The following is a 14,530-nucleotide window of genomic DNA, read 5'->3' on the forward strand; positions in this document are numbered from 1 at the left end:
TTGGCTGAGGCATCCGGCCGGGGCAGCGGGGACCCGCAGCTGCAGCGGCCCCACAATCGTGGGCTTCGCTTTAGGCCCAGGCAAGGGATCCCTAGCTCCTGGGACTGCCAGCTTCGACCATGCCCACCCCCCCTCACTGGCTCCACCCCTACTTCCTGCTATCACTGGCCAGGGCGGAAAAGGCACCTGATTCTCCGATCATGATTGGGGGGCAGGGCAAAGGTGGCCCTGGGGGCTCTTAGCGCCCCCCTGGGTTTCTGATCACTGTCAGTGGTAGGGGGCTTCTTCCTGCTTTCCCTTTCGCCTCCCTGCATTTTGCCTACATATGCAAATTAACCGCCATCTTTGTTGGCAGTTAACTGCCATCTTAGTTGGCAGTTAATTTGCACATTGCCCTGGTTAGCCAATGAAAAGGGTAGCGGTCGTACGCCAATTACCATATTTCTCTTTTATTAGTGTAGATTAGTTCATTTGTGAGTATTTTTTTACTCTCACAAATTTTGCTTCTTTAAGTAAGCAACAATTAGTGTGGATACTCTGTATCATTCCCTGTAGTTTATAAAGCACTTTTTTTCTTTTCATTCTCACAAGGATCTTGTGAGGTTTGTATTTTTTTCCTTTGTTTTTCAAATAAGTTAGGATGCTCAGGGTCTGAGAGCTGATAGATGGCAAACCCTAGATATAAATTTCAGGTCTCTGACACTAAGTTCTGTGCTTTTTCCCTTTACTGAAGGAGAATTTAGAATATATTTTGAAGTTAGGGGGATATTTTTTAAATTTTGCTGAAAATAACCTGTATTTTTATTTGGTAAGGAGAACACCAACTGAAACTCTCATTCCCTGGTGGGAATGTAGAATGATACAGCCACTTTGGAAAACATTTTGGCAATCTATATATATCTATTATAAAGGGCAAATAGCAATATTAAAATATTTTCTCTAATTAATTCCCTTTTAATGTGCATGAATTTCATGCACCGGGCAAGTATTATATACATAAAACCCTAATATGCAAATAGATCAAACGGCAGAACAACCAAACAACCAGCACTATGATGTGCGCTGACCACCAAGGGGTGTGTGCGGAACATGGCGGGAGTGGGCAGCAGGCAGCAGAGCAGGGAACATGGCAGGCATCAGCCGCAGCAGTATGGTGGAGCAGGTGAGCGGGGAAGCCAGACCAAGGTGGGGCACCGGTCACTGTCATCAGGGTGAGCCTCTGGTGGTTACTGAAAATTCTTTACTTGCACCAGCAGCAGGAGCTGGAGCTGCCACTCGCACCCGCAGCTGGCACTATCAGTGGGTGTGAGCGGTGGCTGCCAGCCCCAATAGCCCCTGAGGGCTTCTCCACCTCCCCCTGGTCCTGAGGGGTGATCAGGGCAGCAGCCGCTGCTCACACCCGCTGCTGACTCTGGCCCCAATCGCTCTGCACCATCAGCAGATGCTAATGGGGCTGGCGCTGTCAGTGCATAGGAGCGGTGGGGGTGGGGAGCAGGACTGCCGACAGACGGGACCAGAGGCCACGATGAGGGGGCCGGGCAGGGGCATAGAGGATGAACCAAGACCTGCCCCTGTGCCCACCGCAGCCTCACAGCCCACAGTTCCTTTCAAGGTGCACAAATTCGTGCACTGGGCCCCTAGTTTCTTTAGAGTTAAACTATATTTACCATATAATCTAGCAATTCCTCATCTAGGTATTTACCCAAGAGGAAAAAAAAAAATAAGTTCATGCAAAGGCCTTACATGGACAGTCATTACAGCTTTATTCATAAGAATCAGAAGTTGGAAACAAATCATCTGGTGAATGCCTAAATTGCTGAAGGAGAATTTAGAATACATTTTGAAGTTAGAGGGATATTTTTTAAAATTTGCTGAAAATTGCCAAAACCGGTTTGGCTCAGTGGATAGAGTGTCGGCCTGCGGACTGAAAGGTCCCAGGTTCGATTCCGGTCAAGGGCATGTACCTGGGTTGCGGGCACATCCCCAGTAGGAGATGTGCAGGAGGCAGCTGATCGATGTTTCTCTCTCATCATCGATGTTTCTAACTCACTATCCCTCTCCCTTCCTCTCTGTACAAAACCAATAAAAAATATATTAAAATTTGCTGAAAATAACTTATATTTACAGATACGTCCATCTGTAAAACAGGAAACAATACAAATCTTAAAAGATCCTTGTGAAAATACAAAGAGAAAGTGTGAAAAAAGAAAACAAAATCTTGATAGAGAACATCACCCTAAACCAGGGGTGGGCAAACTTTTTGACTCAAGGGCCACAATGGGTTCTTAAACTGGACCGGAGGGCCGGAACAAAAGATGGATGGAGTGTTTGTGTGAACTAATATAAATTCAAAGTAAACATCATTACATAAAAAGGTACGGTCTTTTTTTTTTAGTTTTATTCATTTCAAACGGGCCGAATCCGGCCCGCGGGCCGTAGTTTGCCCACGGCTGCCCTCAACACTGTTTACTCATGGAAGTTGTGACAGGAAAGTATTCACAAATTATACACTGTGTAGCCTTCTATATCTGGCTTGTTTCACTTAAAATAATGCTTCTGAGATTCACCCATCTTGGTGGATGCATCTATTCTCTAAATTGCTGAATGTTAGTGTATTTTAGTGTATATGTTACACCTCAATAAAATTGAATTTTTAAATAAACCACTAATGCATTGCAAAATGCAAGGTATTTTCAGCAAATTTTTAAAAATATCCCTCTAACTTCAAGATATATTCTAAATTCTCCTTCAGTAAAGGGAAAAAGCACAGAACTTAGTGTCAGAGGCCTGAAATTTATATCTAGGGTTTGCCATCTATCAGCTCTCAGACCCTGAACATCCTGACTTATTTGAAAAACAAAGGAAAAAAATACAAACCTCACAAGATCCTTGTGAGAATGAAAAGAAAAAAAGTGCTTTATAAACTACAGGGAATGATACAGAGTATCCACACTAATTGTTGCTTACTCAAAGAAGCAAAATTTGTGAGAGTAAAAAAACTCACAAATGAACTGATCGATTATAAAATTAGTCTCTCCTCAAAAATCCCTGCCTCTGCCTCTTGCTAGCTCTGTGACCTAAGCCACTGAACCTCTCTGAGCATCAGTTTTTTTTTTTCCATTTATAAAAAGCTTATTAATAGGACAGTCCACATACTGGGAGATTTAGTGTGGATATGTGTAAAGCACATGGCATAATGCCTGGCACATAGTAAGTGCTTTATAAGTTTTAGCTCTTATTACAAAAATACTGTTATTATTACCCTACCAGACCTAATACTATCCTTCATTCTGCCCACCCAAGTTGCAGTTATCCGTGGTGGGCAAACTATGGCTCGCAAACCATATGCGGCTCTTTGGCCCGTTGGTGTGGCTCTTCCTAAGCCTTAGGAGTACCCTAATTAAGTTAATAACAATGTACCTACCTATGTAGTTTAAGTTTAAAAAATTTGGGTCTCAAAAGAAATTTCAATCGTTGTACTGTTGATATTTGGCTCTGTTGACTAATGAGCTTGCCAACCACTGGTGTAGGTCATATTAGTGATCTAGATCACTGCTCCTCAAAATTTTAGTGAACAATGGAATCTCCTGGAGAGCTGCTTAAAAAACAAACAACAAAAAACCTTTATTTTTGATAAGTTTCAAATTTACAGAAATATTGCAAAGATGGTACAGAGAGTTCCCATATACCCTGTCCACAATTTCCCCTACTATCTTATGGTATGGTGTATTTGTCATATTCAATGAATACTGATAATAATGTTGATACTTTATTCAGATTTCCTTAGTTCTTCCCGATTAAATTTTTTTCTGTTGTAGGATCCCATTCAGAATACCACATATACATTGTGAAGCATATCCTGTAGCTTTCAAAACACAAGTTACTGAAACCAGATATTCTAAAGAGAGGAGGTATGAGGTAGGGACCCAAAATTTACATTTCTAACAAATTCCCAAAGGTTGCTCATGGGGCCAATCCAAAAAAAATACACTGAAAAGAGCACTGATCTAGATCAGGGCAAACTTTTTGACTCGAGGGCCACAATGGGTTCTTAAACCTGACCGGAGGGCCGGAACAAAAGCATGAAAGGAGTGTTTGTGTGAACTAATATAAATTCAAAGTAAACATCATTACATAAAAGGGTATGGTCTTTTTTTTTTTTTTAGTTTTATTCATTTCAAACTGGCTGGATCCGGCCTGCGGGCTGTAGTTTGCCCACGGCTGATCTAGATTCTAGACTCCAGGCCTGTGCTGTTCAATACAGCAGCCATTAGCCAAATGTGGCTATTGAGCATTTGATGTGTGACTAATCCAAACTTGATGTGCTGTCAAGTACACATGAGATTTCGAAGACTTAGTTTGAAAAAAAGAATTAGTATTAAAAAAATCATTAATAAGTTCATATTGATTACATGATAAAATGATAAATTTATTTCACTTGAGGTTTTTTTCCCCCACTTTTATTATGTAGCTACTTAAATCTTCAAACTTACACAGACAACTGGCATTTATTTCTCTTGGATAGCAGTGATCTGTGTTCTGGCAGAAGGGCAGCATGAGTTATCACCTAGGGGCTTGTTAGAGTTCAAATGATTCCCATGCACATTAAAGTCTGAGAAGCATTTAGAGATGTCAGCATTTGGCAGTTCTGTTCCAAGAAAAAGCTTTATCAACAGCAAAATGAAACTGAGGATATTTACTAAGTCAATAAAGTCAATAAAAGTAATAGGAAAATAGCCAAATCACTGCAAAGCCATCCACAAATGAGGATGTGGCACAATTAGACCAGTTAACAAATGAAGAAAAGAAAAACCACAAAGATAATGGCCCAATGAGTTCCTCAAAATAGCATGATTTAAAAAGCAGGATTTGAAGTACAATGATGCCATGTGGTACCATCATACCTTTTCACATCTGATGCATTCCACAAAACAGTGCACATTTGCAATTTTTGCAACATATAACTAAAGCTGTTATAAAAGTTTAAATCCACTTTCCTCTCCCACTACTTATTATAAAATTATAGTGCCTGTTTTAAGCAGATTCACCTTAAGCTTTTCCTAGTACCAATTTTCTCAGATAAGCAAGATATTAGTACTACCATTTAATAATTTTACACATCGCTATATTCATTGTTTTGGTCAACTTAAAATTTTTATTAGTCTTATATTCTTAGAAATGTCAACTCATAACTTAAAGTACTTAAATTTTTAGAGCCCACTTTCTATCCACCTTTTACTTTAAAAAGCACTCAACAGATAATTTTTAATTAATGGAAGAAAAGCCAAGTGATTAACTACAAATAATATGTTGTTTTTCTACAGCATTTGCTATGATCATTTGAACCTTACAACAACTGGTATAGTAAGTAAAAAAATTAAAGTTACATGCCCTAGCCTAGCCCATTTGTCCCAGTGGAGAGAGCATCCTGAAGGATCCCGGGTTCCATTCAGGTCAAGGGCATCAAGGGCAGGTAGTAACTGGATCCCCAACCCTGGCCGGAAGGCAACCAATGGATGTATCTCTCTCACTTCGATGTCTCTCTGTCTCTCCCCCTCCCTTCCACACTCTCTCTCTCTAAAAAAAAAGAAAAAAAAAGGAAAATAATTCTCAGGTGAAGATTAACCAAACCAAACATATATATAATATTGACTATAGATGAACAACTACAGATGACATTAAGAGTTAGTGAATTAGTAATCTTCTCCAACTACTATGATTAATATAGTACCAACAAGTCTATCAACAAAGACTAGGGCATATACATACATACAAACACACACATACACAATCTGTTACCTTATTTTTTCCACAGAGAAACACCTCCAGAGCAGCGGAGCTACATGCAAATCATGGGTCACACATAAGTGCCCAGCCTGTCTGGCTCTTGAGGCTACATGACTTCCGGTCAAGTCTTAACAGCCTGCTCTTAAGCACTGCTCTGGGCTCCCCAATTCATGCTCTGAAACGTTTCCAGGAGCATGTTTAAAACAAAGAGAAAGACAAGTACTGACAAAAGCCAGACCAGAAAAGGTACAGTAAGATGACCCATTCTTTAATACACCCTCCTACAGATCAGGTAAAGACCACTGGATATGGACAAACAAATACATCTCCAGGCCAACATTTCCCAACCTTAAATATGAAAGAGACATGACAAGGGACTAGATACTTTTTGACAACCTTTCACTGTAACATTCAGTCTTCCAAGCTCTCACCTTTAGAAATGAGTGGGAGAATCTAAACCAGAACCCAAGTGACTCTTCATTCGTGCTCCTTTCTCTACAATAACCTCCTCTTAGCAATATGTGCACAAATGGTCAATAAAACTACTTCCATATGTCATTTTTACCCATAAAGCAATACCAGTGTTAACAGCCTTTATCCACAACAAACACTTCACTTGGAATGACATTAGAACTTCCATAAAGATATGCTTTAAACATTTTGCTTTTTCAGCCTTTACAAATGTATTTAAAACTGCTGCTGCAGCCAGAAGGAAAACAACACACATCCGTAAAACTGAAGGCCGTGCCAATTTCCCTGGATGTGGACATTTTTCTCAGAGGGTCTACAATAACTTAAGATACAACACACACAGGTCAACTGATTCTCTTGGAAAGCAATCAAGGACCCTAAGATGGGAAGAGGACAGCAAGCTTGTAAAGAGGATGTTTTAAATTCAAGGACTCTGAGAAGATACGTTCCAGAGGAGTTGGAAAGTAGCAAATACGCATTCAGCAGGGGCGGGGCACCTCTAAAGACTGCAAAGATGCAAGTGCCCAGGGTAAGGTCAACAGTCCCCAGGTGGGCTACAAGCGTGGGCGGAGGTTTGCACACCCTACAGCAGACAGCAGCTACGGGCAGGCGGCGAGAAAGGAGGGTGGCACCAGCCAGTCTTTAATACACACACACACACACACACACACACACACACACACACACACACACACGCGCGCGCGCGCGCACCAGAAGCACACACCCTGACACCCTCCTTCCTGGGGGCGGGGCGGGAGCTGCCCTCACACAGGAAGTCAGGAAACCCGGGGGTCAGAGGAGCCAGGACTTCGAGCTATTTAAACCTTCTCGCCCACGTCAGCCGCGGGGCTGGCAACAGCCCCTCTAGCCCCGCGCCCACTCCCGCGTCCGGACCCCTCAAGGCGGCGCTCCCGGCCTCTCCACACTAGCATTTTCTGTTTAGTGTGATGTCAGTGAGGAACCCTCGGCGGGCGCAACTGCGACCCCGGAGCGTCTTTGTGCAGCGGCCCACCAACCTCCCCTCCATCCGCGGGATCCGCGCCCACCATCATACCGAAGACCCAGCGGCCTCGTGGAAGCAGCTTCCTCTTCGCCCAGCCCGGGGCTGCTGGACGCCGAAGCGAGCCTGAGGACTCTCACAGGGTACCGGCCGCATCCGGCCGGGTCCCGCAGACTAGTCTCCGCGGGAGGTTAAGTTCCAGGGCACGTCAGAGCGCGCCGGCGCGGGGGCGGGGCGGGTGGCTCACGTGACGGTGGGGCGGGGCCTGATCACGTGACGACAAGGGCAGCGCGAGGTGGATAGGCCTCTGCTGATACTGGAGGGGGAAGCCGAGGGAGGTCGAGGGAGGGGTCGGAGGACAGATGAGGGAGCGGCGGACTACGAGGGAGTGAGCACTTGGTAAACAGGGAGTGGGAAGCGCTGAGAAACTGTCATGGAGAAAATGAGGGAAGGACGATCGGGAAACGGACCGAGCGCTAGGGTGGCAGGAATGAAACCTAGGAAAGGCAGTGGCGCGGTGGGCCCTGCGCGCTCGTCCTCAGCCCCTGCCTGCTGAGTTCAGGGGCCTCAAAATCCCCGGGGACCTTGGAATAAGTGTCGCATGCTACCTCAGTGGGACGAAGTGGAACTGTAGACATTGAGCCCATTGCCCGGCCCATGCGGAGCTGTCCTTTGCCGGAGCCTCCGGAGCAGAGCGCTGGCTTGCTGTTCACACTCAGGGCTCAGGAGGCCCCTGGGGACCAGGATCGGTGCTCCACAGTCGGTCGGGCGGCTTCAGAGCAGCATGACACCCACTCGTTCATCATTCAGCCATTCACGGAGCCTGCTGTGTCCATGCCCCACGGGGGCTGCAGTGTCCTCATTCCAGTTTGCAGTGTGGCAGCCCAGAATCCAGAAATCAGGCGTTAAAGGGTTTTCATTGGTGATCCTGTGTAGAGTTCTACTGGATTGGAAATCTAGAAAGAGACCTGACTTCTGCCATTGTCACTTCACCCTTTTCCACCTCAGCTATCAAAAGAGCGTGTTGACTGAACTTAGGGCTCCTTCTTCTAGTTATAAAATTCAATAACTGAAAAACAATAAGTACAGTATTAGGACCTCAGAAACAACTCATTCAGTAACCAACTGTTGATTGTGGCTATTATGGCGCTGGGATGAGATTTTAAATTTTAATAATTGGCGTTAGGGGGAACAGCCAAGATATGATTCAAGAGCCACTCGCTGGAATTAGCTCTTTTCTGTTCTTCACCTCATACTTGAAGATGCTATTGTGTCTGGCTTTCTTATCACAAGCTGAACTCCCAATTGCTTTTTAAAGGCTGCAAAGAACTCCCTAGGATATTGGCAAGACTTTAAGAGCTGTACTTTACCACCTTCTTACAAAATTAAATATAGTGGAGGGCTAACATTTTAGGATATTCTCCTGTCAGAAAGGAAAAATAAAATAAGTCTGAGACCATACTATATAATTGTACTTGCTACCACCCTTTCCTTGGCATTGATTGTCTTTTCTGTCTCTCTGTTTCCAACCTGTTGCCTTTTCTGTTCCCTTGTTCAGCATACTGAGTATTACTGCTGTTTGCTTCTGAAACTATTTTTTATAGAATCCCTTGTGATCTCTTTCTAGAAACAAAACAAAAGCAGACTGTAAAAAGGAAACTGTGCCTTGATGGGAATGTGCCAGTAACCTTATCTTCCCCACTCTCCAAACCTGAATTAGACACCTTGGTTTCAGCAACAGTTTGTATATATGTTGATCTTCCTGTAACCCTACTTCCTATTTCATAACCTAATCTCAGATGATACCACAATGCCCAGAGTATGCTGATCACTATCCACAGCAGATGGAGTCAAATAAAAAGAGCTGTCACCCAAGTGTCTTGTTTTAAAAGGACCTGGTGGGGAGCTGCACAATTACTAGTATATGCAACATTGACTCCAGTTAGTTTTAAATAACAGTGGAGCATGTAACTGGCCCTGTGCTCAGGATCTCAACAGTTCCATTTCAGGATATTGACATACAACTGGCTTCTTTCAAAGTATCAAAATGTACAGTTCAAATGTAAACTTCACAAAACCAGATATTTTAGTTTGATTTGTGTGTGAGAGGGGTTATATATTTCCCAAGTGCCTAAAAGCACTTGGCATGCAGTAGGTACACAATAAATTTCTGTTGAGTGTATTTTAGTGAACAAGTAGTCTGTAAATTGCTGAATAAACTGATCCTGCTTTCTTTCTAATTCTTTAATAGGTAGCCGATTTTTCTTAGTGCATTTCTAAATGAAAAAGCATAAATTTATACCTGGCATCACTGCTTTGACTAGGCTATAAAGAAACAGGAATTTGTCAGTATCTATCAAAATTTCAAATGCATATGTACTCTGAACCTCTGATTTCACTTCTAGTGATTTATCCCACAGATATAGTTTCACAAATGAGAAATTATAAGGTATTTCTTGTATTGCTGAAAATAACAAATTACTGGGAACAGCCTAAATATCCATCAATAGGACACTAAGTTATGATATATCCATACATTTGGATATGTGTTATGTACTAATGGCTGTTAACAAAAATGACAAAGTTCTTTATGTTTTAATATTAAGATCTCCGAGATATTTTTTGTTGTTAAATGACAAAAAAGGCAGGAAAATGGTGCAAAATAATGTGTTGGCTTGTATATGCATTAAACTAGGACAAACTAATTGTTGAGGTGTAAGAAATCAGCAGATGGAAGATATAGGAAAGACTTTTCACTGTTTTCATATTTAAACTTTTGATATTCAAAACATGAGAATGATTTACCTCTTCAAAAAGTATTTTTTAAAAGTTAAAAGTTTTCTGGCCCTCCCCAGTTTGTTTCAGTGGCTAGAGCATCGGCCTGGAAACCAAAGGGCCCGGGTTCGATTCCAATCGAGGGCACATATCTCTGTTGCAGGCTCGTCCCCAGCCCAGGCCCTGGGCAGGGCTTGTGCAGGAGGCAACCAATCGATGTGTTTCTCTCACATGGATATTTCTTTCTGTCTTTCCTTCTCTCTTCCACTCTCCCTAAAAAAATCATTGGAAAAATATCCTCAGGTGAGGATTAACAAAAAAAAAAAAAGTTTTCTCGTATCTCTACTTTGTTATTAAAACATTCAGGCTTCATCTATTTTATCAAATAATTTGCCTGTTTAGAATATGAGTAAAAGGTTAGCCAGTACATATATCAGAGAAACTTTTTAAAAATTCACTTATTTTTATTAAGTTCAAATTGAACAATATCTATTCCTTACTGTACTAACTTAGGATCCAGGTACTACATGTAAATTTTCAAAAGTACTGTCTTTTTCTTGAGGTAGAGCCTTACTTGAATGAGTTTTAACAATTTAGATCCTCTGTTTTAAATAATAAAATCAGGATTTCATGGACCATTTGTTCGTCTCCTATAAGATCAAGAAAACATGTTTGGGAGTGTGGGGGGAGACACTGAAGGCATGTGTTTCTGTGTGTACCTGTTCACCTGCCTACTTTGTAATGTCAACTCCCTCCGTTTCCATGGATTACACAGATGCTCCAGAAATGATTTTGCCTAATATGTTTCAGTATTTGATTACATTTATTTGTGAACTTAATTTACAAAAATCTCAAAGGGAATTATAGGCTACGGTCACATTCAAATTTACGTGACACCATCTCTTTAAGGATTTTTAAGAGATTGATTGATTTATTCATTTATTTATTTATTTATTTATTTATTTAATCAGTCCTCACCAGAGGATATTTTTTCTATTGATTTTCAGAGAGAGTGGAAAGGAGGGCAGAGGGAGAAAGAAAGAGAGAGAGAAGAGGAGAGAGAGAAACATTTATTTGAGAGAGACACATTGATTGGTTGCCTCCCACACAGCCCTGACCTGCAAACCAGGTATGGGCCCTTGACTGGAATTAAACCCTCAGGCCAATGCTCTAACCACTGAGCAACGCCAGCCAGGGCTTAAGAGCTTAAGTAATGTTTTCTTGTGCAATCTCACATTTTTGCTGTATAAATTTACATGATCAGTTTTTTTACAGTTACTAAAGACAAGTGCAAGCATAAGTAATTAGGATTAAAGGAAAAATTGCCACCTGGAGCTTTTTTCCAAAATTATCTAGCCACGCCTGCCTAACACAAGAAAATTCGTAATTGACCTTAAAATTTAAACTATATAATTAGCCAATCAATAATTCAGATATATTTTAATTGATAATTTGTTCTGCATATATCTTTTACATATGCATTCATTTTAGTTTTATATATAACTCAGACTTAGATATAGGCACTAAGGAAATGATCCTAAAATTAATAAAAATCAATAATCAGTAATTCATTATTAACCAATTTATACTGCATGAAAACCTTTGATATTTGTCACAACTAGGCAGTAGTGCAAAGTTTCCATATGAACACAGGTGAGGTAAAAATAATATTTCTTGATTTAAAAATAAAGGTATTTCCTTAACTTTGGGAATAAGGCAAGGTTATCTGCTTTCACCACTTCTAGTCAACATTGTACTGGCAGATCTAGAAGGTATCCAACAGTAAATAAATTTGTAGATAAAACTTTATAAATTTATGTAATTTAGTAAGTAGATAAAACATCCAAGCAAATCACATTTCTTAAATCCATGTTTCGGTATATCCTTTTGGGTGGGAGGGGTAAAGGAGATAAAAACACCTAGCCCAAAACCTTGCATTTGGTAGGTGGTCAGTAAATGATAAAGTTGAAGTTTTGTGTTTTTTCAAATCTTAGTAAAAAAGTAATTTGTTATAAAGTAGTAGAAATAGCCGAAACCGGTTTGGCTCAGTGGATAGAGCATTGGCCTGCGAACTGAAAGGTCCCAGGTTCGAATCCGGTCAAGGGCATGTACCTGGGTTGCGGGCACATCCCCAGTAGGAGATGTGCAAGAGGCAGCTGATCGATGTTTCTCTCTCATCGATGTTTCTAACTCTCTATCTCTCTCCCTTCCTCTCTGTAAAAAATCAATATAATATATTTAAAATAAATAAATAAAGTAGTAGAAATAGACCTTTACAGACTTATACAGGTAGGAGATGAAAATATACCTCTTTCTTAGTTTGGTTTCCTCTAGAACAGCGGTTCTCAACCTGTGCGTCGCAACCCCTTTGGGGGTCAAACGACCCTTTCACAGGGGTCACCTAAGACCATCAGAAAACACATATAATTACATACTGTTTTTGTGATTAATCACTATGTTTTAATTATGTTCAATTTGTAACAATGAAAATACATCCTGCATATCAGATATTTACATTACGATTCATAACAGTAGCAAAATTACAGTTATGAAGTAGCAACAAAAATAATTTTATGGTTGGGAGTCACCACAACATGAAGAACTGTATTAAAGGGTCATGGCATTAGGAAGGTTGAGAACCACTGCTCTAGAAGCTGACCTTGAGGCAAGGATTAAAGTGAAATAAGTTTATTTGGGAAGTGTTGGGAGTGAGGAAATGAGAGAGGGAAGAAGGCAATCAATAAAGAGTGCTTAATTGAGCCACTGTGGGCAGTTGGAGGTGAATCCCACTAGGGAAATTCTGGGAGATAACCTCTCCTACCCTATATAATAAAAGGGTAATATGCAAATCAACGAAGGGCAAAATAACCAGTCACTATGACGTGCACTGACCACCAGGGGGCAGACGCTCAACGCAGGAGCTTCCCCCAGCCCCCAGGCCCGATCAGGTGATCAGGGCCTACCAGCCAACCTCTTGGTCCCTCCCCCACCAGCAGGCTCCACTGCCCAATGGTGAATGGGGAACTGGGGGTGGGTGGCAGTGGGGAGCAGGGCCGGCTGCTGGTAGCCAGGGAAAATGGCTCTGATTGAGGCCGGGCCTAGGGTCCGTACCCATGCATGAATTTCGTGCACCGGGCCTCTAGTTTTCAAATAAAACTGAGCAGCCCTAAGTTCAAATACAAGCTTGACTTTATGGGATTTTCAAAACATACAGGATGTCCAAAAAAAAATGGATTCACACTTTAGCAGCTGATACCTCAATTTTGAAAATGGAATGTATTTTAATAAACACTGGCTTTATAATTACTCAAAGTGTGTGAATACATTTTGGGGGCACCCTATATATGTGCAGGATGGACTTAGCCATCATAATCATATTTTCCTGAAGATTTTGGATGAGTCCTCCAGCTCCACAGTAACATGGGCCTATCACTCTTTTAGTTGAGCATGTGAAAATTTAGATGGTTTGCAGTGTATGCATGTACTGCCAACTCAAGCTAATAACTGTGTACAATACCGATTTGAGGGCTCAATCCTACAATTTTTCTCTGTTCCATACTTCGGAAGAAACTTTTATTTTAATATTGTCAGAATTATGTTAAAACTATTAGAATATTAGAATGCTACATCTTTATTGCTATATAAAATAGATCTTTGTCATTTCCAAGTATCAATCCAAATGTGATTATATGACTATAAAACTGTACGTCAGATCAGCTATTTGCCAATAAAGACTATCCAAATAGCTAAAAACCAAGAAGTAAGAAAAAGAAAACAGAGGGAGTTGGTGCTCAAGTGGAACAGAGTTTAAGCACAAAACTTTTAGTCAATTTGAAGTTCTGATGACTTCTGTCTGGTTATTCTCCATTTGCCAAACTACCAGACCCAGATCCAATTCTCTACCCTTCTCTCCTGTCCCATGCTTTGGAGGCTAACCCCTTGGAAATTGCATCAAAACCGGACTCCCTTGCCACATGGCTTTTGGTTGTGAGGCACTGACAGAAGGCAGGGTAAAAGAGAAAATTCAGGGTATTTATTTCCCTCCACTCCCTACCTTGCCAAGATTCTGGTGGAAAGGTAGCTACTCAGCTCCACAAATGCAGTTCCCTTTAACAGCTCTTTCATAGTTCCTGCTCACGCCAGGCTCTGGAACATTTCGTCTTTAATCATCTACCTAGAGGCCTAGGAGTGGGAATGGCTCCTGACTATACTCATCCCTGAGTGCCCACCACCTCCTATTGGTTCCCTTAGCCCTGCCCAGACCCCTGTGAATAGTCCCATGGTTAAATCTGCTTCCATTAAATTCCTCTAAGTGAACCATCTACACTAATAAAAGAGAAACATGGTAATTGGCATACGACCGCTACCCTTCCCATTGGCTAATCCCCCTGTCACTCACAGAGTAGGGCCGAGATATGCAAATTAACTGGCAGCCAAGATGGTGAGGCAGCTGATACGAACAGGGAGGCTTGCTTGCTTCAGTGACAGAGGACTCCA

At 41.6% G+C, this 14,530-nt stretch overlaps 1 protein-coding gene across 9 annotated transcripts in view; it reads right to left on the reverse strand.

The window, feature by feature from the left end:
• Positions 1-7,475, reverse strand: part of ARHGAP12 (Rho GTPase activating protein 12) — a 199,358-nt gene extending 191,883 nt beyond the window's left edge. For 3 of the 9 annotated variants that reach the window (XM_006775190.2, XM_015571422.1, XM_015571418.1), the window contains exon 1: positions 7,313-7,474. The gene's annotated coding sequence lies outside the window, so the exon portion shown is untranslated. Of the gene's footprint in view, positions 1-4,493; positions 4,649-7,312 lie in introns of all 9 variants that reach the window. The other 6 variants (XM_015571424.1, XM_015571423.1, XM_015571420.1 and 3 more) reach the window with 3 other exon arrangements.
• Between the last annotated feature and the right edge of the window lie 7,055 nt (positions 7,476-14,530).

The sequence above is a fragment of the Myotis davidii genome, unplaced genomic scaffold (genome assembly GCF_000327345.1).
Source record: "Myotis davidii unplaced genomic scaffold, ASM32734v1 scaffold909, whole genome shotgun sequence".
Classification (NCBI taxonomy): domain Eukaryota; kingdom Metazoa; phylum Chordata; class Mammalia; order Chiroptera; family Vespertilionidae; genus Myotis; species Myotis davidii.